The sequence below is a fragment of the Zingiber officinale genome, chromosome 5B (genome assembly GCF_018446385.1).
Source record: "Zingiber officinale cultivar Zhangliang chromosome 5B, Zo_v1.1, whole genome shotgun sequence".
In the NCBI taxonomy this organism is placed as follows: Eukaryota; Viridiplantae; Streptophyta; class Magnoliopsida; order Zingiberales; family Zingiberaceae; genus Zingiber; species Zingiber officinale.
In genome coordinates, this window is record NC_055995.1 from 75,474,061 (window position 1) to 75,497,848 (window position 23,788).

General features: G+C 34.3%; 1 pseudogene; it reads right to left on the reverse strand.

The window, feature by feature from the left end:
• LOC121984557 overlaps positions 1 to 23,788 on the reverse strand; it is a 37,803-nt pseudogene that overhangs the window by 11,459 nt on the left and 2,556 nt on the right.

Consider the following 23,788-nt stretch of genomic DNA (forward strand, 5'->3'; position numbering starts at 1 on the left):
TGGATTAGATCCAGAACAATCTCAGACGTTGATTCAGATTTTAAAAGAGAAGCTATAGTACCTTCGGGGGATCGCGATTTTGACAAAAGCGAGGAACGAGAGCAGGGCAAGGGAGATAGACAATCTTCCTCCACCATTCGTCATTGACCACCGGAGCTCCGTCCACCATTAATGATTAAGGGATTTCCTTCCCTAACCACTTCTTTCAGCTCCGGTGGTCCCACATCGTTCATCCATCCCGAAACGTCATCATCCGAGGTTCTACTTCTATCGCCAACGAATGCCGAAGAGTCAAGGGTTTCTCCTTCTCGATCGACCATTCACCTCCCTCATCATCCACTTTCCTCATCCAAATCCGACCACAACTCAACCATCTCGACTCCGATCAGCCCCATTCGAGATTCAATCCGCATTCTTGTTCTTCATCTGATCCAATCCGATCTGAGCTAGGGGTTCTTAACTTGAGTTTTAAGCACCTTTAGATCCCTAGGATTGATTTGAAGTTGTTCATTCCTTTGAATTCCTTGTAGTTTGATTTGGTTTATTTCCTCGATTTTCATGCTTACTGTTTATCCATATTTTGAATTGTTTAGTTAATGCAATGTTGGTTGTGATAATTAAAATCCTTATTTGCTTCATGCAATGCAGAAGTTAGGCTTAGGTTAAATTGTTCTTTGCATACCATGAATTATATTGCAAGCGTTGAAAAGGTTAAGCATATCTCACTTTATGTTCTTGCTTATTTTCTTACATTCTTAGATTAGATTAGGTTAGGTTTATCTACATTATCAATAGCTGTAGAATCCCAAATCCAACCCCAGAACCAATAATACCTCAATCTTAACATTAGAATTCATTGTCTGTATTCCTTGTGAGAGATGATCCGGATTATTCCTATACTATATTAGTATAGAGAGGGGTTTCGGTACTTTTTTGTTTGATACCCAATTTAACGACAAAATTGGATTTATTAAATTGGCATCGTTGTCAGAGAAAGTTAGTCGTGTTTAATAATTTTAAGATTGTTTTATTTCTTATATCTTTTAATCTCGCTTGTTTAAATGTTTCAATATAAAAACAAGAAATTTCTTCGATCATGGATCCATTGGATGAAATAACTTTCCATCTCAGACAATACGCTACAAATCAATTCCAACAACAACAGACTATGCAACCTTAGTGTTACTAGACTGAATCTTAGTGTTATCAGCACGTACCTCAATACTACCAACTTGAACATCTATACTACCACCCTCAAACTCAGCATTATCAGCCTGAACGTCAGTATTACCCCCTATGGAACAACAAAATAAGTATGAATCATTTCCAAATACCTATAATCCTAATTGGGTGGATAATTCACATTTCAAGTATGAGGGTGTACAAAGTCAATTCACTGAAGTCTATCTAGCATATCAGAATCCACAAGGATTTCAAGATGATCCTATACCTACATGGTCACATCCAATTCAACAGATTGATCCAATTCCCTGGGAACATCTCAAGAATTCAGTGAAGAAGTTTATGCCCTTAGTCATTATGCAACAAATGATGGGACAAGCAAAGCAACAAGCAACTATGATGCTCAGGTAGAACAAGACACAGACAAATCAAAATTTACAAATACAATTAGATCAAATTGCACCATCGATTAGCCAGCTACAAGCACAAGGCTCTAGTGAACAAATGGATTGTAGAGCTTGTGACAAGTCTGACATTGAGTCCATTGCTCTACAAGATTTCTCTAGTTTTTTATGCTATGATATTACAGTTGTAGATAATGTAATTCTAACAATATTATTGTTACAAATTCTGGATGTAAAATTTTGGCTGACACTGTTGATGTTACAAGAATTGAAGTTGTTGATGATAAAAATATAGGGACTTGCACGATGGAAGCAATGCTCCAAAAATCATCTCTTTTAGTTGCATCATCACCTGACCAAATGTTGATAAAAATGTAGGGACTTGTATTATGAAGATAAGGACCTAAGAATCACTCCTTTGGTTATACCAACACCAGAGCCAGAACCACAAGAGAAAGTCACATCATCTGTTCTAGAACATCCAGATACCTTACAATACTATAAGTTTAGTATCTCTTCTAATTCTTTGAAAAATTCTATGGAGGTATCTATAATTGATTTTATTGAATGTGATTCTTTTTTCGATATATACTATGTAGAGATTAATTCTATTTCATCTGTTTCTTACCCCACATGCGTGCGGGAGGTATTTTTTTTCTTGGCCCTGCAGGTCTAGCAAAAATCAAGTTTTCGGAGTGGATACTTTGACTGAACCGTCTCTGACCTCCCGGAAATATTTTTCAAGAGCACACTGTACGAGAGGTGTTCAAATCAACTCTTAGCAGACCACTTTTACAATGGATTTTAACTTACTCCAACCACCAAGAAGGACTATTCCACTATTGACATGGCTTCTACCTCTAAATCTCCTATAGTCGCCAGGAATAAAGGAAAATCTGTTCCTTTCTTTATTTTTCATGTTTTTCTTTACTTTCACACTTTGCTTTCATATTTTTGTTTCATATTTTGCATTTTGTTAGGTCTATTTTCCATTTGATTTTGAAAAAAACATCTCCTTATGTGTCTTCTAGTAATACTTGAGAATCATAAAAGGTTTTTAAATTTGACTATGGACATGATTGAATACTTTACTTATAAGCTATTGGTTAATGTGGTAATGGATTCTAGCTTAATTAATTGACTTTGATTGCCAAAATTACCTACTGAGGACTACTACATGCTTATTCTTTTTTCTCTTTTTGGGTGATATGCACTCATAACAATTGACTCTAGAACTTGCTTTGATCTTTTTGAAATCACAATAACATTTGCATGCGTGAATATGATGAAGGATAATACTTTCTTCCCCATTCTTTGATTTCATTTCCTTCCAAATTCTGGTTGAATAACTCACTCAACAATTTTATCTTCCACCACCTTTGCTTTGTCATTCTTTTATTAAGAGTTTTGGATGGATGACTTGATGAGTTTAAACGGACAAAAGTCTAAGTGTAGGGGAAGATTAGCATAAGCTCAGATATTTTAAAGATGTCGGATGGTTTCATAAGTATTGAATTGTGATTTTTGAGGGTGATGTGAGAGTCTCAAACATGGACTTTGATTATTGTCACTTTATACAATGTGCAGTAATTGAGGCTGAAATTTAAAGTTCTGTTTTAAGTTTCTACTTTTGACTCGGTTTGGAGGATAATCTGAAGGTGGAAAGTTTTGGTCTTGATTGTTTGTGTGGTTAATTAGTTGAAAAAAAAAATGGGAATTCCAAAACTGCAATTGTGAAGAGTTGAATTGATGGTACCAAGCTGTTTTGGTTGTTAGTTCTAGTTCTCAACTCTTTGAGATTGGGTTGTTAATTATTTGAGGTATATGAAATAGCCACCCAAAGGAACTAGTGAGCCTCCAAGTGTTGCTGAAACAACATTAACAGGAAGCTGAAACAAGGAAGCTGAAAAAAAATTTCTGTCAAACTCTTAGAATTTGCCAGGACATAATCAACAAGTGAATTGGCTGAAATCTTGTGTGGCAACCAATTCAAGAAGTGTTCCCGCTCTTGAGGTAATTTGATGTTCCATTGTCCATGAAATCTATTCTCAGTTCACTCAAAAGTCTTGGAGTGCTCAGGAATTTAGAATTCAGAAACTCTGAAATTCTTAAACTATAAAACCGGAAATGCAGATTGGGCCAATTGTGTGTCAAGATTTTTGGTTGCAACCTCTGATCAGTAAAAGTCCAAGTCCAAGTCCAAGTGGAGTACTTGATTCTCCATTACCATTGAGTGTTCTAAAACTCCTCAAGCTTTCTATGATTTTAAGTTCTGATTGGTAACTGAACTTTCACTCCTGCAGTGTCTGTTTATCAATTTTCAGAGTTGATTCTTGCTGTTTTCTGAGGTATTTCTTGGTTGACTGGCATTTAGACGCGCAAAGGAACAAAGAAAAAAATCTGTATACGAGTTGGAAAGTCTATCAAAGGTAGATGGAATGATGCAAGATCTTGTAGCTGGAAAAGGTTTCAAAGAAACAGGAAAGCTGAAGAAGTTGCTAAATTTGAATCCTTAACTTTCTGAATTGATGTTGCTGTATTTCCAGAAGTGGTTTCTGAAACTCAGTCCAGAAACTGAAATTGGCTGCTGTAATTCTGCATTTGTTGGGAGCCACATCATTCTCAGTTGGTGTGGAGGTGCCATGAACCTGAAAGAGAATTTGAGCTGTTGTGTTGGAATTTCTCAAAGTTGCTGATTTCAGATGTTGCTGGAAATAATTGGCCACAGCAGGGTGTAATTCAAGGGTTGCTGATTGGTATAGTTATTAAACCGTGTTCTGATTCTTTACCTAGGCAATATGAATGCAATCCTTAAAGATGTTCAGATAACAAGTGCCAACTGCAGGGAAGAAAAGCTAAAAACTTCAGTTAACGACAACATGGAATTCAATAGCATCTTTCCAAAGTGCTGTAAATTTCAGAATCTTTCCAAATCTGTATAACAAGTTTGTTGCTGTTTCATAGATTCAGCCCACAGAATGTTTTAAAAAAAAATGAAAAAGAAAGAAAAGAGAAGCTGTAATTTCAGAAACTGGATTTGTTGAGGAGCTGGTTGATGAGAAATAAATAGCTGTTGGTTATTTTAATGAGATTGTTTTACAGTTGAGAGAGTTGCATATTTCTAGCTCTAGATGTTACTGCTAGAAATGACCACAGCAGTTGTTTTATTTTAAGGACACTGGAAGCAAAGAGGTTGGCCCATAACTCTTTGAGATTGAGTTGATAACTATCTAAGATACATACAGTAGCCATCTGAAGAAGCTGTTCTGTTGTAAAAAGAAAGAAAAAAAAAAGTGATACAAGGGATGTAGTATCAAATTGAAAGACTTTTGTGCCAAGCTTTCTTACAAATCTCCTAGTTAGTGACTGAGCCGAGTTGAGTGCCTAACTTGCAATGTCATTTGATTTTTCTTTCTGACCTTCTCCTAATTTTTAGAATTCTGATCAATATGTTCAAAGAAAAAGAAATACAAGCAAGAAAAACCAAGGACTGCAGAATTTAGAGTAGAATGATGAAAAGAGTGGTGTAAATGAATGATATGTGAATGGAGCTTGTTGAGCTGAGTTCTGAATTCTGCTGTTGAATTTGCCAAACAGAAACTTTATAGGACTGATTTCTGATTCTAGTTTTTCAGGTTCCATTTTCAGACTTCAACTCAAAGAATTTGATAGGACTTCAAAGTCTCTGAAATTTTGGTCAAACAAGTCAATGGTTTCTAAAATGTGGATACAAAAAATGAAGTGAATTCCCTTATTCGGAAATTGGAAGAAGCAGCAACTTGATAACCATTGCATAAGGGACAGCTGAAATCTGAATATTTTCAGTTATCAGATTTAATTATGAATATCTTCAGCTATCAGATTAATTTCTGCAGAGATTAATTCCGTTCCTGCATTACTGAAATTCCCAAGTTGGCTCAATTTATGATGAAGAACAGTGCTACAAAGAATGAGTATCAGGTTGGAACTGTAGCATGCCAAGTTCTTGGTGCATCTGTCCGATCAAGAGAAAAGCTTGAGTGAAACTTGTGTTCCTTTCAATGCTAACTGATTTCTAGAATTGGAAATGCAGGAAGGGCTGCATATGATTGCAATGGCAACCGTTGGACGTTGAGTTACAAACAACAATTTAAATTGAAGCCATATCATTTCATTATTAATTGGGTTCATCTTTGTGGATGACTGAACTTACAATTCTTGTTGAATCTAGCAGTTGGCTGAACACAAAAACAAGAACAGAAAGCACTTGCTACAATTATGTGCGATGTGAATGAAATGACTTATTGAACCAATTGAGACATACATCAAGCCAAGAAGGCATTGAAGTGGGAATGTCATGTTGATTCTATTATGGAACCTGTAATTTTTAGAGTGGCACCAAGATTGAGTATTCTCTTGCTACTCCATTAATAAAAGATATTCTTCTATATACGTCATTTGGTTGACTCACCAGGTTTATCAATCTAACGCTCTCAATTTCTATTCATTGATTCTTCTTTTCTTATTTAGTCTTTTGCTTGTTTTCTTATTTTCTTCACACAGTTATAAATTCTTTTGATTCATGCATGCTATGTATTATGGTGATGGAGAAGTAGAAAATGAGCAAGCTTATAGTAGTGAACCTTCACTTTCATACATAATTGTGAGAGTTAGAGTAGATGAATCTATTATGTGAGATTGCATCTTTCTTAATTTCTCAAATGGACTGAAATCACCGTACTTATTGATTATTGTAGGGATTGTATTTTAAGATTGTTTTAATCTTTAGATGGTCTTAATTCATTATCTTTTATGATCTTCCAAGTATTTCTACGAAAATTATGTGGGGGATGATTTTTAGTTTGCTTCATAATTCTGTTTACTTGCCCGAGACGTGCAAGAATAAGTGGGGGGAATTAATAATCATCATTTTGTTTCATTTTTTAAGCTCCTATATCCATACTTTTTGATCTTCTCATGTACTAATTTCACATTTATATCATGTTTCATGAGTTATATCCATTTTTAGCCTTTGATGTTATTTATCATTTATTTGAGGTATTTGATGTTAATATTTGAATATGGTCATATAGGTGATCAAAGGATCAAGGGCTCAAGTTATATCAAACAAAATTTAGGCTTCATTCTGGGTTTAAATGAGAAGATCAAGCTTTGAGTCATTCGTTAAATATTTGGTCTATACAAGTCAAGGGAGTGTAGATCCTAACCATAGATCAAGATCTGAAGACTTACATCAAATTTAGAGCAACTTCCACCGTTGAATCAGATCCGGAACAATCTCAGCCGTTGATTCAAATCTGATTTAAAAGAGAAGCTAAAATACCTTTGATGCAATTTATCATTTATTTGAGGTATTTGATGCTAATATTTGAATATGGTCATATAGGTGATCAAAGGATCAAGGGCTCAAGTTAGATTGAACAAAATTTAGGCTTAATTCTGGGTTTAAATGAGAAGATCAAGCTTTGAGTCATTCGTTAAATATTTGGTCTATACAAGTCAAGGGAGTGTAGATCCTAACCATAGATCAAGATCTAAAGACTTGGATCAAATTTAGAGCAACTTCCACTGTTGAATCAGATCCGGAACAATCTCAGTTGTTGATTCAAATCTGATTTAAAAGAAAAGCTAAAGTACCTTCGGGGGGATCGCGATTTTGATGAAGGCAAGGAACGAGCACGAAGCAAGGGAGATCAACAATCTTCCTCCACCATTCGTCGTTGGCCACCGAAGCTCCGTCCACCGTCGATGGTTAAGGGATTTCCTTCCCTAACCATTCCTTCCAGCTCCGGTGATTCCACATCGTTCATCCATCCCGCAACGCCATCATCCGAGGTTCTTCCATCACCAACCAACGCCGAAGAGTCAAGGGCTTCTCCTTCGATCGACCATTCACCTCCCTCGTCATCCACTTTCCTCATCCAGATCTGGCCACAGCTCAGCCATCTCCACTCCAATCAGCCCCATCCAAGATTCAATCCGCGTTCTTTTTCTTTATCTGATCCAATCCGATCTGAGCTAAGGGTTCTTAACTTAGGTTGAAAGCACCTTTAGATCCCTAGGATCGATCTGAAGTTGTTCATTCCTTCGAATTCCTTGAAGTTTGATTTGATTTATTTCCCCCGTTTTCATACTTACGGTTCATCCATATTTTGAATTATTTAGTTAATGCAACGTTGGTTGTGGTAATTAGAATCCTTATTTGTTTCTTGCAATGCAGAAGTTAGGCTTGGTTAAATTGTTCTTTGCATACCATGAATTCTATTGCAAGTGTTGAAAAGGTTGAACATATCTCACTTTATGTTCTGGCTTATTTTCTTGCATTTTTAGATTAGATAAAATTAGGTTTATCTGCATTGTCAATAGCTTTAGAATCCCAAATTCAACCCCAAAACCAATAATAACTCAATCCTAAGATTATAATTCATTGTTTACATTTCTTATGAGAGATGATCCGAGTCATTCCTATGTTATATTAGTGTAGGGAGAGGTTTTGATACTTCATTGTTTGATACCCAATTTAACGACAAAATCAAGTTTATCATTGATCATTTGGCACTTCCTTTAGAACACCCACAACCACTTGGTTGTCCCAATCGCATGACCTCAACACTACATCTCTTGCTCGTGAGTTCACATGACTTATCTACTTGCTTCATCCTCATCCTCATCATCATCATCATCATCATCATCTCTCAGAACACATTTCCATACCAAATCAGCCTTCGAACCCAAAAACCAACTTGCATCAGACCTGCACATGCTACCCCATCAAAACGTTGTCAATCACGTGATAAATCTTTGTTGTCGTTTGAAGTTTGTCCGCATATCACACTTATTTTAGCTAGCACTAGGTATTCAGCCCTTCTGGACTAATCTTAAGGATGACCAGCTCCAGGGAGATTTCCTACCAGCCATCAAGATAAATCCAAAAGTGCCCATAATAAATGGCTCAGCAGCCCAACATCCCAAATGTGTCATCCAGTCGAAGAAAATGCTCTGCAATGGGCCATAAATTGGAATCAAACCATGAGTGCTTAGAAGACTGTATGAGCGTCCTACCACTGCACTATAGCCCAGAGATATCACATGTCGTTGCACATACCCTTCATTGCAACTTCTCTTTTTTCCCTAAGTTTGACCAAATTTTAGTCACTCTTGAGCTCTTTGTTTCCAAAGCCCAACAACATCAAAATATCAAAATCAATATCAATATCAATATCAAGATCAAGGAACCTCAATCTTCCACTTCCACTGTATATGTAACTCAATTTGATTTCATTGTTGATATTCTAATGAAGTACACAATTCTGTTAGCACTAGGTAGTTGTTAGTGTTTCGTCTCAGCGAATCATCTTAACTGAAAGCTTGATTTGGAAAATTAAATTTAGCTCTTCTACAATATAGCATCACTAATACTCTTCTTATTGTTTACATAGATGATATTGTAATCACTAATAACAACTCCATTGGTATTGCAAAATTAAGAGAATGTATCCATCACCACTTTGAGACTAAATTGTTAGGTGCCAGTACATCTTTAGAATAGAGGTTGTCAGCTCAGAAAAAGTATGTATCAGACATGCTCGCGGAGGCGAACATCCTAGGGACTAAATCTATACATATCAAAATGTTAAATCAATACCAAAACAAAACATTAATTCATCCAGAGAAGTACAAAAAATTAATAGGAAAATAAAATTATCTTACAATTACCGATGTGATATTTGTAAGATTATTAGTCATTTTTAGAGAGTCCATATCATCGCCATTGACTGGAAGCTACATGGATTCTACATTACCATAGAAATGCTTCAAGATATATTTTTATTTTGTGGTCAATATCATTTTTAAATCGTGAGATTTAGCAATAGTGTTCTCTTGGGAAATGGCCTTATTTCTAAAAGAGTAGGAGTATAAAGTGGTGGCAAGGTATAGAGGTAAAATATAGAATCGTAACCTTAGCAACATACCAACTCATTTAAGCATCAAGTTAGCATACGCCTGTGCAGTGCTGATGGAACTTGAATGTAGTAATTAAGTTCTTCTACATATAACCTCGAATGTCATGTTCCATGAAAGGACAAAACAAATACAATTAATTGTACTTAATCTTAGAGTGTGTAATCTAATGAGACCATCACCTCCTTTGTTGGTTTGAATAAAAAGTTGGCAACAATCTAATATAATGAGCCTATCACCAACTTTGTTAATTTTAATGATAAGTTAGCAGATTTGATAACCAAATCATTAAGAGGTCCTAGGAGTTTGATAGATTGGTAACAAGTTTCTATAATAGATTTGAACAAACTTAAAGGGGAATGTTATAGGAAGAGAGCCAAAGTGTAAATATGTGGTAAAAAGCCTATTTATAATATATCTTATTCGTCATTATCCTTTAGTAGAAGGGGTAAGCCTATTTATAATAGAAGTGTGTGAACTAATCTGGATCAATGCGAAGAATTGCTTTTCAAATATATTAGCTATTCACTCGAAAATTCATGTAATGATGAAGGCACTTATGAATCCTCAAAGAATTTGCCAAGTAGAGAAAAGGAAACAACTACTAATCATGTTAGTTAAATTTTCAGCCATATTGCTAAAATTAAAATTACTCCAAGTAGCAGACATCAAGAGGGGAAGACAACCAGATATGTTCATCAACAAATTTAGTAAGATGATTTATATATTCACGTTATGATTTCCAGATCTTCCAATCTGACGTTAAAAACAAGAGATGTATCCCTTTTATGAAGATAAATTGATGAGAAAATTTACTGTCAAGAACCCAGCAACTGAACATGGTATTATTGACTTCTGGGAAAATTAGCTAAGCGTAGCACACTCAAGACTATTCTTAAGCTGAATCACAAGTCTGATTTGCAGGCATAACTAAAACATCAAAATCATAAAAACAAAACAAAAATGAAAAATAGAAGAACAAAATTCATTATACATAAAATTTCATTTTATAATGTTTCTCTTCAAAATATAATTGTAATTAAAAGCACTATCACTAACAACAATAATCACAAGTAATTATGCGTGAGTTGTCGCCATTTTATGTTGGTGCTTTAAAATTTTGCGACTCGTAGATATAGTATGATAATTCAATTCATCCCACTTGCCTTAGAGAGCAAGCAAGTATTCTTATATTATGCACCACCTTGCTTTAATTTGAAAATATCTTCAGGCACCACTAGATATGGTCATGAGACACTTTGCTCATTCAAGTACATAAAGGGCAGCTGAATGCACAAAGCTCCCGCCAATATAAAATCACGGAAAGGGTCAATTGTAAACAACTTTATCTTGCTTTGCAAGAGACTTTTCAAAGACTCAAACTAATAACTTTTAGGTCATACGACAACAACTTTACCATTGCGCCAAGACCCCTTCAAGTACATATGCTAGAAAAATCCTATATACTTCAAAAGCCAAAGGAAAAAAAGCAACACTAGCAAAGCTACTGATTATTCTACATTAGGAAACATATCATAATGGAGGACATGACTCAATTCAGAAAAGGAACATGATTAACCCACTAGAAATACAACTAGGTATGTCTTGGACTCGAGTATGTTTAAAAATTAGAATACAACTCGGCATGTATTCGACTCAAGTATGTTCAAAACTTTATCTGACAAATACATACATTTATAAATAACTCACTAATGAAAACCCCATATGCATCCACATAGTGCAAATGTTATGCACTGAGTCGACTCAATGTTGCCTAAATGAGCGTGTCATGATCTTGGTTGTGTTCTAATGGAATTTCTAGCATTAGCTTATCAAAAAATGTTTTACAAAAAAAAGTATCCACTGGTGTAATGTGTTATTAAGGTTCAGAGTGACCTTTGACCTCTGCAATATGAAATGCTAGAAATACAGAAAAATAGAGCAGGGATAAAACAAAAGATAAAATAAGAAGACAAATTTGTTATGTCCACTACGGCAAGAAGAGCTATTATAGAGTTGTCAAATCAACATATATGAAAAAAGTCACTGTACAAAATTGAAAAAAGAAGAGTCCTGGGAAAATGAAAACCAATTCAGGATATGTACTAAGATGCAAAAATTACCAAAACACATGGTACCCTACAAAATTTAAATAGCAAACAAGGACAAAAACAGAGTCAGTAGAAGAAAATTAGATTATGTAACTGTCAAAAACATTGATAAAGTGTACAATTAAGAAAGGGGTTTATTTGTACCAAATTTTCAATGAAAGTGATAATGGTTGAACAGGAGCACAATAAATATTTACAGAAACAAAATGATGATAATCACCTTAACAGAGAAGGAACAAGAGCTCTGATTATCATTTTGAGATATAAAATGGTCCATGTCTGTATCCCTTTCAATTTTTGCACACGTCTTTTGCCTTGAAGTGACTACAACTGAAACTAAAAAGGGTATTTCAATTAGCAATCATTTACATTCAGAATATGACAAATAAGTATATAACATAAGAACAAATAGAAAAGGAAAAAATAAAATAGCACTTTTTAGCATCTAGCAAACAAGTAGAAACTCAAGCAATATACAATATACATCCAGTCAATCACAAGCATTTTAATATATAAAACAGTGTATCACAATTGATGTTAAATACCATAAATCTGAAGCCAACAATTGAATTAACAATACATTGACTACACTAATATATTGGTGTATCAGTAGAGGAGAAAACATCATAAAAGAAAATCAAGATCAAATTTGCTTGAGTAAAGAATCCTGACAGTTATATCAGCACATGACTAGGCTTGGCTTACTTGGATGGAAAGACAAGAAGCAGAACAATGAGGGGAAGGATAATGTTGACTAATACCAAGGTTCTAAAATTCACTAGGTGTTAGTCAGGCGGCAAACCAACGCCTAGCGTCTAGGCCGCCTAGGCGGAGACTAGACGTCGCTAGATGGATTCTTCGGTATCAACATAAATTATATAATAAATCACATACTATAACTCCAACACAATAACATCAAATTTAAAATGAATTCAAAATTACACAACCAATAAAATATCACATATTTATTCTTCTTTTTCTTCTTCATAATTTTCAACCTATTATTCATCAGACACAAACTCAATATCATCCTCCTCTTCTTCGGATGCAAAATTATCCTTGAGAAGTTCTTTCACTTTAGAGTTTCTTCGAGGTTTGTAGATTTTCATTTGCTCCATTTACTTCATCAACCATTTGCCATATGAACCGAGAACCTAGTTCAACTTCATCATCTTCCCCACCATCCACAATCCAACATTGTGCATTTGAAGCACTTTTGCAAGGGCATCGCATTTCTTTCTTTTTCTCTTTTTTTGTTTGTTCAACAATCTAGCATTAAATTGGACAAATATTAGATTGTTCAACCTATTAATATCCAACCTATTTCTTTTCTTTGTATGAATCTAAAAAAAGGTAAATATTATAATTAGTGACATGAATATAAACTTTAAAAATTAATACTTTACTTAAATTAAAACTTAAAAAATTTAAAGCTTACTCCTTCAAATGTACTCCAATTTCTTTTACACCTAGATGAACTTGTAGTTAATGAAAATATCCTCAATACCACTCTTAGCAAGTTGGGTGTGTGAGTACTCCACCATACACATGGATCAAATGTATCATCATTTTTCAACATGATTTTGTTGTCAATATTTTTCCAAATAACCTAGTCTTGTCTTTGTATTTTACAAATTCATTGTTAATAATTGTATTTTGTAGATCTAATTGATTAGCATGCAAAATTTCCATGCATTCAAAAATCCCCACCGCGACCTCCTCATAACGAGCAATAGAACTATCTTTATAGTAAAAACAGGGATTCAACAAAAAAAAAAAACAGTGGTATGCAACGATATATCAAATCTATCTATCTTTCATTTTTGACTCAATAATCACTATAATAGATTGATAATTTGATTCCACGTTGTTCAAGACTACCTTAATATCTTCTTTAACTTAAAGAAGCTCCACTCTTACTAATGGAGCAAAATTTCAAACAAAGTGTGACACCATTCCAAAAACTCATGCTCATCACAGTAGAATAAATCTATTTTCCTTTGTTTTTGACCATTTACATTGCTCCCACATATCGTAAACATGACCCTTAAACTAGATTTTTTCAATCAAACTTTGCAATATGAGAAAATTTGATATAAACCTAGTAAGTCTTGGTCGGACTATGTCTCTATTTATCGTGAAACTGCTTATCAATGACAAAGTGTTATGGTGAGCATAAATGAAAATGGTAAAAGACTTGGATTGCTTAATAACCTTTTTATATCTTGGAAGTTTGCTTATACTTTCAAGCATAAGATTAACAATGTGAGTTGCATATGAACTTCAAAAGATCCCAAGTCATTTTTCTCTAATTAATTTAGCAGTAGTCATATTGTTGGTAGCATTATCTATTACAATTTGAATAATATTAAGCTCTTACTTGTTCAACACACTTAACATACTCAAAAATAAGTTCAGCTATATGTGTCTCGTCTGAAGACTCCTTAGACTCTAAAAATATAGTACTCTCCTTGTAATTAACACACAAATTTAAGACTTCTTTTTCTATCACTCCATACATCTGTCTTGATCGAACACTCATTCTTTGCCTATTCTTCTTCATGTTTCTTCAGCAGTTACTTTGTTCTTTCAATTTCGACTTTCAACAGTGGCTCCCTAAATTGATATTGAGTTGGAGGATTAAATCCTAGTCCAAATTCATCTGCTGCCTCTATTAGTTGCTTGAAGTTATCATTATCAACAGCATTGGATTCCATTTTCATAAATCCATCTCCCAATATGTTGTTGAACTTGTTGAGTAAGAGTCTAATTTATATTTTGTTGGCGAAGCACTTTACTCCCCCTTAAACTTACATTTTCTGGAGCAATTACTGATGCATATCTATCCATGGGGCTAAATGGAAGAAATTTTTTAATTTCATTTATCCCATCAATATTAGGACCTTCTTCATCTAGAGAAATAGTCACCTTTGCTTTACAACTTTGTTTTTTCATTATTTTATTCTTCGTTCTATTCCTCCTAAAATATCTGTTTGCACTTATTTTTATCTTCTTCAGATGCTTTTCAACCACCAAATGCATTTCTAGATATATTTTCTATATGCTCCTGGGTCCGATACACTCCCCCACATCGTTTACCCACATAACTTGAATTTAATTTTGTCGAGATTCTTAAGATCAATCGACATCCCAAAATCCCATCGTCATTTGACTTTCTACTAAGAATCCCGGATTCGAGTTGAGTGACGGATATCGTCAAAGATGGATTGTTTGCCATTGTGATAACGTGAAAAGTGATTTAAGAATAAATTTAGGAACTTTGGAATCATTAACAAATTTGAGAAAATAAATATATATAAAATAATTAAGATATAATTATATATAAAATATTAAGATATAAAATATTAAAATATAATTATACATTTATACAGCAAAAATAACATTAACAAGTCCGAGAATATATTTTTTACATATCTTAATCTAATTAATAAAATTTATTAGAATTATTAAAATTTTAAATATATTTTTTATATATTTAAATCTTATTCAATGAATGAATCCATTAAACTATTGTGTTAATGCTAGGTTGTTCCCCGGAAGGAACGCGTTGCAGGGTCCGACTGTAACGTCTCGACAAGGACCACTACATCTCCAGAACTCGGATGTAGTGATAAATATGCAAGAGTTCGCGTTACAGATCCGACTGTAACGTCTCAGCAAGGACCGCTACATCTCCATGATAACTTGGGTGTAATGTTAAATAGGCAAAAGTTCTCACACCATATGTTAGATAAGAACAAATATGATAGGAAAACTAATAATCTAAGATTTGGAACATGGAATATAGGAACTCTCACTGGTAAATCAATGGAGGTAGTAGATATGATGATTAGGAGAAAAATTAGTATTTTGTGTGTACAAGAGACAAAATAGATAGGCGAGAAGGCAAAGATGATAGAGAACTCGGGTTTTAAGTTATGGTACACTAGAAAGAGTAAAGCAAGAAATGGAGTGGGTATCATTGTAGATAATTTGTTAAAGGATGAAGTTGTAGGAGTAGTTAGAAAAGGGGATAGAATTATAGCCCTTAAGATAATAGTGGCGAAAGAAACTATTAACATAATTAGTGTATATACACCACAAGTAGGATTAGATGAAGCTACCAAATCAAGGTTTTGGGAGGACTTAGATGAAATATTACAAAATATTCCACCAAATGAAATGATTTTAATAGGAGGTGATCTAAATGGGCATGTTGGAGTGAAAAATGAGGAATATGAGAGAGTACATGGGAGTTATGGGTTTGGAACGAGGAACGAAGAAGGGAAAACTATATTAGATTTTGCGATAGCATATGACCTTATATTAGCTAATACGTTTTTTAAGAAAAGAGAAGAACACTTAGTCACATTCAAAAGTGGGAATAATAAATCACAAATTGACTTTCTTATGGTTAGGAAGAAGGATAGAAAAATTTGTAAAGATTGCAAAGTCATCCCTGGAGAAAACTTAACTACCCAACATAGGGTAGTAGTGTTGGATATACGCCTCAAATATAGTATCAATAGAAAGAAAATATATACAATTCCTATAATTAAGTGGTGGAAGTTAAAGGATGGGAAACAAAATATATTTAAGGAGAAGGTAGAAGTACAAGCATTAGGTGAAATATACGATGACTATAATACAAGATGGGATAAGATGGTATCAAAGTTGAAATAAGTAGCTAAGAGTGTACTCGGTGAGTCAAAGGGACATGCACCACTAAGTAAAGAATCTTGGTGGTGAAATGAGAAAGTACAAGAAAAAGTGAAGGAAAAATGAATAGCTTATAAGGAATTATATATTTGTAAGAACGAGGAAAATTTAAAAAAATACACAATAGCCAAGAAAGAAGCTAAGAAAGTAGTGAGTGAAGCAAAAAATGAAACTTTTGAACGGTTATATCAAAAATTGGATACAAAAGAAGGGGAAAGAGACATTTATAGAATAGCTAAAGTAAGAGAAAGGAAAACAAGAGATCTTATCCAAATAAAATGTATTAAAGATGAATGTAATAGAGTATTAGTAAATGATGGAGAAATAAAAGAACGGTAGAAGAGGTATTTTCATCAACTTTTTAATGAAAGTTTAGGTGACCAACTTAACTTAGGTAATTTAATTAAGTCAAATGAGCATAGAAATTTTAATTTTTATCGTAGAATTCAAACTTCAGAAATAAAACAAACTTTAAATGAGATGCGCAATGGAAAAGCCGTTGGACCAGATGATATTCCGATAGAGGTATGGAAGTGCTTAGGAAAACAAGGTACTGAATGCTTACAAAATTATTTAACATGATATTGAAAACGAAAAGAATGTCTGATCAATGGAGGATAAGTACTCTAGTTCCTTATATAAGAACAAGGGAGACATACAAAATTGTGCAAACTATAGAGGTATTAAACTAATGAGTCATACTATGAAACTTTGGGAAAAAGTAATAGAAAAAAGATTAAGGAATGAGACCACGGTGACAGAAAATCAATTTGGATTCATGCCTGGAAGGTCGACAATAGAAGCAATACATCTCCTTAGACAATTAATTGAAAAATATCGGGAGAAAAAACAAGATCTACACATGGTATTCATTGACTTAGAAAAAGCTTATGATAGAGTTCCAAGAGAAATTATATGGAGAATTTTAGAAAAGAGAGGTGTTAGCGTAACATATATTAAACTAATTAAGGATATGTATGAGGATGTAACGACCAGAATAAAGACTTCAGGCGGAGTAACTGAAACATTTCCAATAAAGATAGGGTTACATCAAGGATCAGCCCTAAGTCCCTATCTTTTTACACTAATTATGGACGAACTCACTGCACACATTCAAAACACAGTATCGTGGTGCATGTTGTTTGCAAATGATATTATTTTGGTAGATGAGACACGTGAAGGAGTAAATGCTAAGCTAGAATCTTGGAGGGAAACACTAGAAGGAAAAGGTTTTAAGCTTAGTAGATTAAAAACAGAATATATGAAATTTAAGTTTAGCAATATTAGAAGTAATGAAACAATTGTTAAGATAGGAGAGGACGAGTTACCCGGAACCGAGAGATTTAAATATTTAGGATCATTTTTACAAAATGATAGAGGGATTGAGAGAGACGTCTTACATAGAATACAAGCAGGATGGGTAAAATGGAGGGGAGCGTCGGGTGTTTTATGTGACTGTAAAGTACCTCTTAAACTTAAAGGTAAGTTCTATAAAACCACTGTAGACCTGCTATGTTATATGGAGTTGAATGTTGGGCTATGACTCGAGCACATGAGCATAAGATGAGAGTTGCAGAAATGAAGATGTTAAGGTGGATGTGTGGACATACGAAGATGGACAAAATAAAGAATGAGAGCATTAGAGAGAAAGTCGGAGTTGCATCTATTGAGGACAAACTCCGAGAGACACGTTTAAGATGGTACGGACATGTACTTAGACGACCAATAAATGCTCCAGTTAGGCGATGTGAAACTATGATAAACATGCATATCAAACGAGGACGAGGAAGACCAAAAAAAACTTGGTTAGCAATAATAAAACAAGATAAAATTTATTTAAATATAGATGATGATATAATAAGAGATAGAGCTCAATGGCGTAAAGGATTCATACAGCCAACCCCACCTAGTGGGAAAAGGCTTGGTTGTTGTTGTTGTTATATAAATTAATAATATTCTAAAATATTTTTAAAATTTTAAATATATTTTATTGAGATAATTTAATTAGATTTTATGAAAGCCTATTATTATAACTATCCAAGTTGGGAATTGTTTGAATTAATTAAATCAAAATTTTGTTTATGACAGTACGCAATTGCGAAGCCACCGAAGGTTGTGCGGACCAATCACGGGGGTGTCCGATAATGCCGAAAACATTCGGCGTTGTCCCTCAAGGCTTCCGATCAGGCAGGAAGGGTTATGGGAGGCGTCCAAAGCATCGAGGGACAACGTCGGAAGAGTCCTACGACACATCCATCCATCGATGCTTCGGGCGGCTCCAAAAGCGTCGCGAGACATTTCTGACACCGCCGAAAGCATCGCGGGACGCATCCAACGACGTCTTCGGCAGCTACGGAAGCCTCCCGCGAAGCTTCCAGCAACTGCAAACGCCTCCCACGATGCGTTCGACGATATCCAAGCTAAAAAAAATTAACAAAACAAAATAAACGTACCAGAATGATCGAAAAGGCCAATCCAGAGTTCTAGACCTTCCGTGAGAAGAAAACGAAGAGGAAGACCTTCTACAGCGATTAAAGATGATTTAGAACTCTAATTGGTTGAACAAACCCGACTTTTTAAAAGCCCAAAACATCACCGCCCATCTACTAGCAACACCTAGCAGCGCCAAGGCCGCCTAGCACCGCATAGGGCCACCAAGGTTGGCCACCTTCCAACTTTCCAGTGCAGCTGGCTGCCGCATAGCGCTTAGGCAGCCGCCTAGAGCAAAATTTAGAACACTGACTCATACATATTTTCACTCCCCATCCAAGTAAAGCTAACCTAAACACTAAAACACGCAATATTATATTTTCTTCTTTCAAACAAAATGTTCATATATATTCAAAAATGAAATATGATAAGAACTATAGGGATTTGTACCTCTACTTCAGATCATTATCCAAAAAAAGTTAAACCTTTCTGTATAATGCAATAGTAAAATTTAAATGAAACAAAGAACTTACCAGATTTGGGCTTTTTTGCAGAAGAAGCAATCAATTCTGAGACTTTCTTTTCAGGCGCCATGTTTATCTTTTTATACACTCTACAAGTTCGCAGGTTAGTATTTTCTCTCAAAAATTTTCCAGGAAGAACTTTTTTACGAGTCGGCATTATACAACCAACAAAAATAACTCAGGCTCTACAAATGTGAAAATATAGTTTCAGCAATTGTCATGCAGATTAAAAAACACACTGGAGAAGAATCTTCAATTTTAATAGTCCAATCAATCTCAACAGACAGTAACATTTGATCAGCCCAGAAACTGTCAAAACTCTCAACAGAGAAATATTTAAGAGCGACCAATGTCAATCCAAGGGCAGACTTCTGAAACCAATACACCTAAGCAACTGAGTATAGGCAAGTTGATCAATGTTGATTAAACCACATACTGAGATAATAGATTATTAAGTTGTTCATGATGTATGAGACAATAACAAAATTACAAGCATTAGAAAGCCAAATCATGTTATCATCAGCAAATGCAATCATATGGGGCAAAAGTATCACATAAGAAATATAGAATTATATTTTAAGATCAAGTCAATTGTGTCAAACGCATTCACAAACTTTGGAAATCAAAACCAAATTATGAGATTCCTTATAGTAGGTTGAATAAGTAGGTATATTCTATTCACTGGTTTTGAAATCAAAATTACAGACCCTTGATGAGAGAATATAGTTGGCGCAAGAAAAAAAAGGTGTGCATATCATCAACGATTGTTAGGATATATTGCAAATCCTCCACAGTTAGAAATCTTATGTAAATCACTACTTCTATTAGTATCATAAGAGGTAAACTCAATTTTCATAAATTTCTCAGCCTCGACTTCAAAAACCAATCCATTCAGTTTCAACCAGTAACTCTAGACAATCATAGCCAGTTCAAGTCAAATTAATAATAACAGGAGACGATTGAAAGAAAAACAAACAAATTGGACAATAAAAGAAATGAAATAAAAACGACCAGATTTTTTTAAAAAAAAAAAAGAAAGTATCTTATTAGCTATCAGATAAAGCTTAAAACAAGAGTTCATCAATTTTGGGGATTGATTTGCTTCATATCTAATGCAAATGAAACAGCAATATCTATCACCAACTATTAGCAAGCAACTATAATATGGATGATTGGTGGAATGATGCAATTCCTATTCTGCCTTGCATCAGAAGTAGAATATAGCAGAAGTCATCGTACATGATACTTTTCCCATTCCAATCCCATAGAACATGACAAAGTTTCAAAAAGAAAAAGAAAACAAAAAACGCCATGATAAAGTATTCAAAATATATCCAACCAAAAAAAAACTATTGCATGTAAATAAACTATTACCTTTTACCAGATTCTGTAACATAAAAATATATTAGGGCAAGCAAAGCATAAATCCTCTATCGATTTCCATTGTGTCGGTAACACGAAGAGAGTTTGAGGCAGAGATTAAGACATCCTGGTGCATGAAGCTCCTGCTAATGCGGGGTCCTGGGGAAGAGTCGGACCACATTAATCTATTGTACACAACCTTACCTTGCATTGTAAGAGATTGTTTCCACAACTCGAACCCGTGACCACAAGGTCACACTGCAACAATTTTACCCTTGAGCCAAGGCTGAGACAGAGATTAACAAACAATAAAGAAACTATCTAACTACAAATGCATTGTCTATTAATCTTTTAATAAATATCATGTAAGGTAATATAGGCAAATAGTTATCATCCTCTCACTGATCTTGTACACCACTTGTAGTTTTGATTTTATATCTGGTAGTTTTGATTTTATATCTGGTATTCACTTCATCAGTAAGCCATACCTAATGAAGGCAAGTTTTAGGGCCTGATTGGTTTGGTGAGTGGTGATGGGAATCAATTGATGTGTTTGGTGAGTGGGATTGTTTACTCAACAATAAATTCTATATACTAGTCTATGGATTTCCTTCAATCCATGGTAAATTGGAGGGAATGGAGGGAAAAAAATAATTACTGTTCGTTCCCTCCGATTTAGCACGTCTTCTTCTTGCTTTCCCTCCCTTTCTTTTTTCTGCCCTATAATATCTTCTTCTTCTCCCATCCAAATCAACCATACCCTCATTCTTGATATCCCAAGCCTCCAAATCCTCCACCTCCTCAAGTTTCCTGCCTCAAAAATCCTCCCACTGGCACACACCACTTTGCCTCTCTTTTCATAAGTAAGAAATTGCTCAAGGTTGTTGAGAGTACAATATGATGTGGTATTAACTCGTATAACTTTGTGATGTTTCTGTTATTTACTCCATGGAGTTGTGCATTATTTTTTGTAAGAATTTGACTATGTTGATGGTTTTTTGGGGCCTAAAACTGTGATATATATCTATAAAGGGATCATGATTATTGTGGTTTTATGTGAAAAGGAAAAATTTTCCGGAAAAAAAATAGGACAAACATGGCTTCCTTCCATATATGAGAAGATGTACCTTGAGGGATTTGCTTGCAATATATGATGCCCATGGTTTGTTTCTTGTTTTAAAAATAGTAACCAATTTGCTTGTTACCGGTGATGCTTGCACTACCTTCCAATCCTGAAGTTACAATTACTTGCTAGATTTTTTTTATGTAAATTAAATGGCTCACCTTCCTATTACCGAACAACGGCAAAAACTACAGAAACTATTATTGCTTCAACAAACAACAAACAATATGTTGATCTTGTTATTTGCTCTATATTATGTATTCATTTATTCGTACCTTCGAGATAATATTCATCATATCAAAACAAAAGAAGAAACAAAAATAGATCAAATGAGATGGATGTAAAGATTGGCAATGATTGGTGATTCTGCTTGCATTAATCAACTTCGCATGGATAGGGCAACCTTTAGGATATTGTGTGATATGATAGTAGACATTGGAGAACTAAACCCACTAAGAACACATCCATAGGTTGTAGCAATGTTCATATATACCTTGGCTCATCACAAAAAAAGTAGAACAATTAGCTACCTTTTTACCGTAGTATAGAAAAAGTGAGTCGGCAATTTCATCAAGTTCTTCATGCAATTTTGAAATTATATCACATTTTGCTCAAGAAGCCAGAACCTATTACTCAGGATTGTCAAGATGAGAAGTGGAAATGTTTTCAGGTACTTTTTACATCTAAAATCAACTTCAATACATATTTTTTTGTATAAAAAAAGTGTTTACTATGATGAATCCAAATTGTAATGTAATAATAAGTGTTAATCATATATTTGTTAACTTTATAAGGTTGCTTAAGAGCCTTAGATGGACCGTAAATTAAAGCTACACCTCCTACCAAAGATAAACCTCATTATCACACTAGAAAAAAGTGTATTTCAACAAACATATTAGGTGTTTGTTGCCCAAACATGCAATTCATATATGTATTGCCTGATTGGGAGGGTTCAGCACATGATGGTCGAATGCTTCGAGATGCGATCTCAAGACCGCATGATCCAAGGGTCCCTCTAGGTACATTTGGGTTGCAATGTATAGCTTGCTATGAATTTTATTTTTATTTTTTAATGCTACTCAACAATTTCATTTATTATTCAACAATGAAGGTTGTTATTACTTGATTGACTCTGGATATTGCAATACAAATGGACTTCTTGTCCCATATCGAGGGCAATGATATCACCTAAAATAATTCATGGCCATCGACCGCAAACACCAAAGGAATACTTCGACATGAAGCATTCGAAAGCTAGAATGTTATAGAAAGGTGTTTTGGGTTGTTAAAGGGAAGATGGAAGATTCTTGCATCCCCATCATTTTTCTCCATTCAAACCCAAGTTCACATTATCATGGCATGTTGTCTTATGCATAATTTAAATCGCAAGTTTATGAGCTTTGATCCACAAGAGCCACTTATAGCAAATGAGGAAGAGGAATCTGATGGGGGAAGTGACGATGAAGAAATAGTGTATATTATGCAAATTAAAGCAATGAGTGGTCATCATTTAGAAATAATATGGCAACTAATATGTATAACACATGGTCCACTAGAAATAGTGGCAATGTCTATGATTGAGTTGTATTTTATAAGTTTGTTATAACAATTGCATGTTCTGATTTTATATATGTATTCGAATGGTACTAATTTCATTGTACTCGACATTATAAGATTCATACATTGGTTGATTTGTGGTGTTCTGTTTTATATATTTTGTTGGTTTAAAATTTCATCAATCAATCATTATATACTTGTTCTAATTTTATATTTTTTTTATTAGTTTAAACTTCATCATCATTACATGTGTTCTGATTTTATTAGATTTTCGAGTATGAGACTGTACATAAAAAATTCATCCATCAGTCATTACTAATGATTAAAAAAAGTTCCTTTATGCCAATATGATATTCCTTTCGTACCTCTTACACTATCATCTTTTTTGTTAGGATGACTACGATTACTTCATCA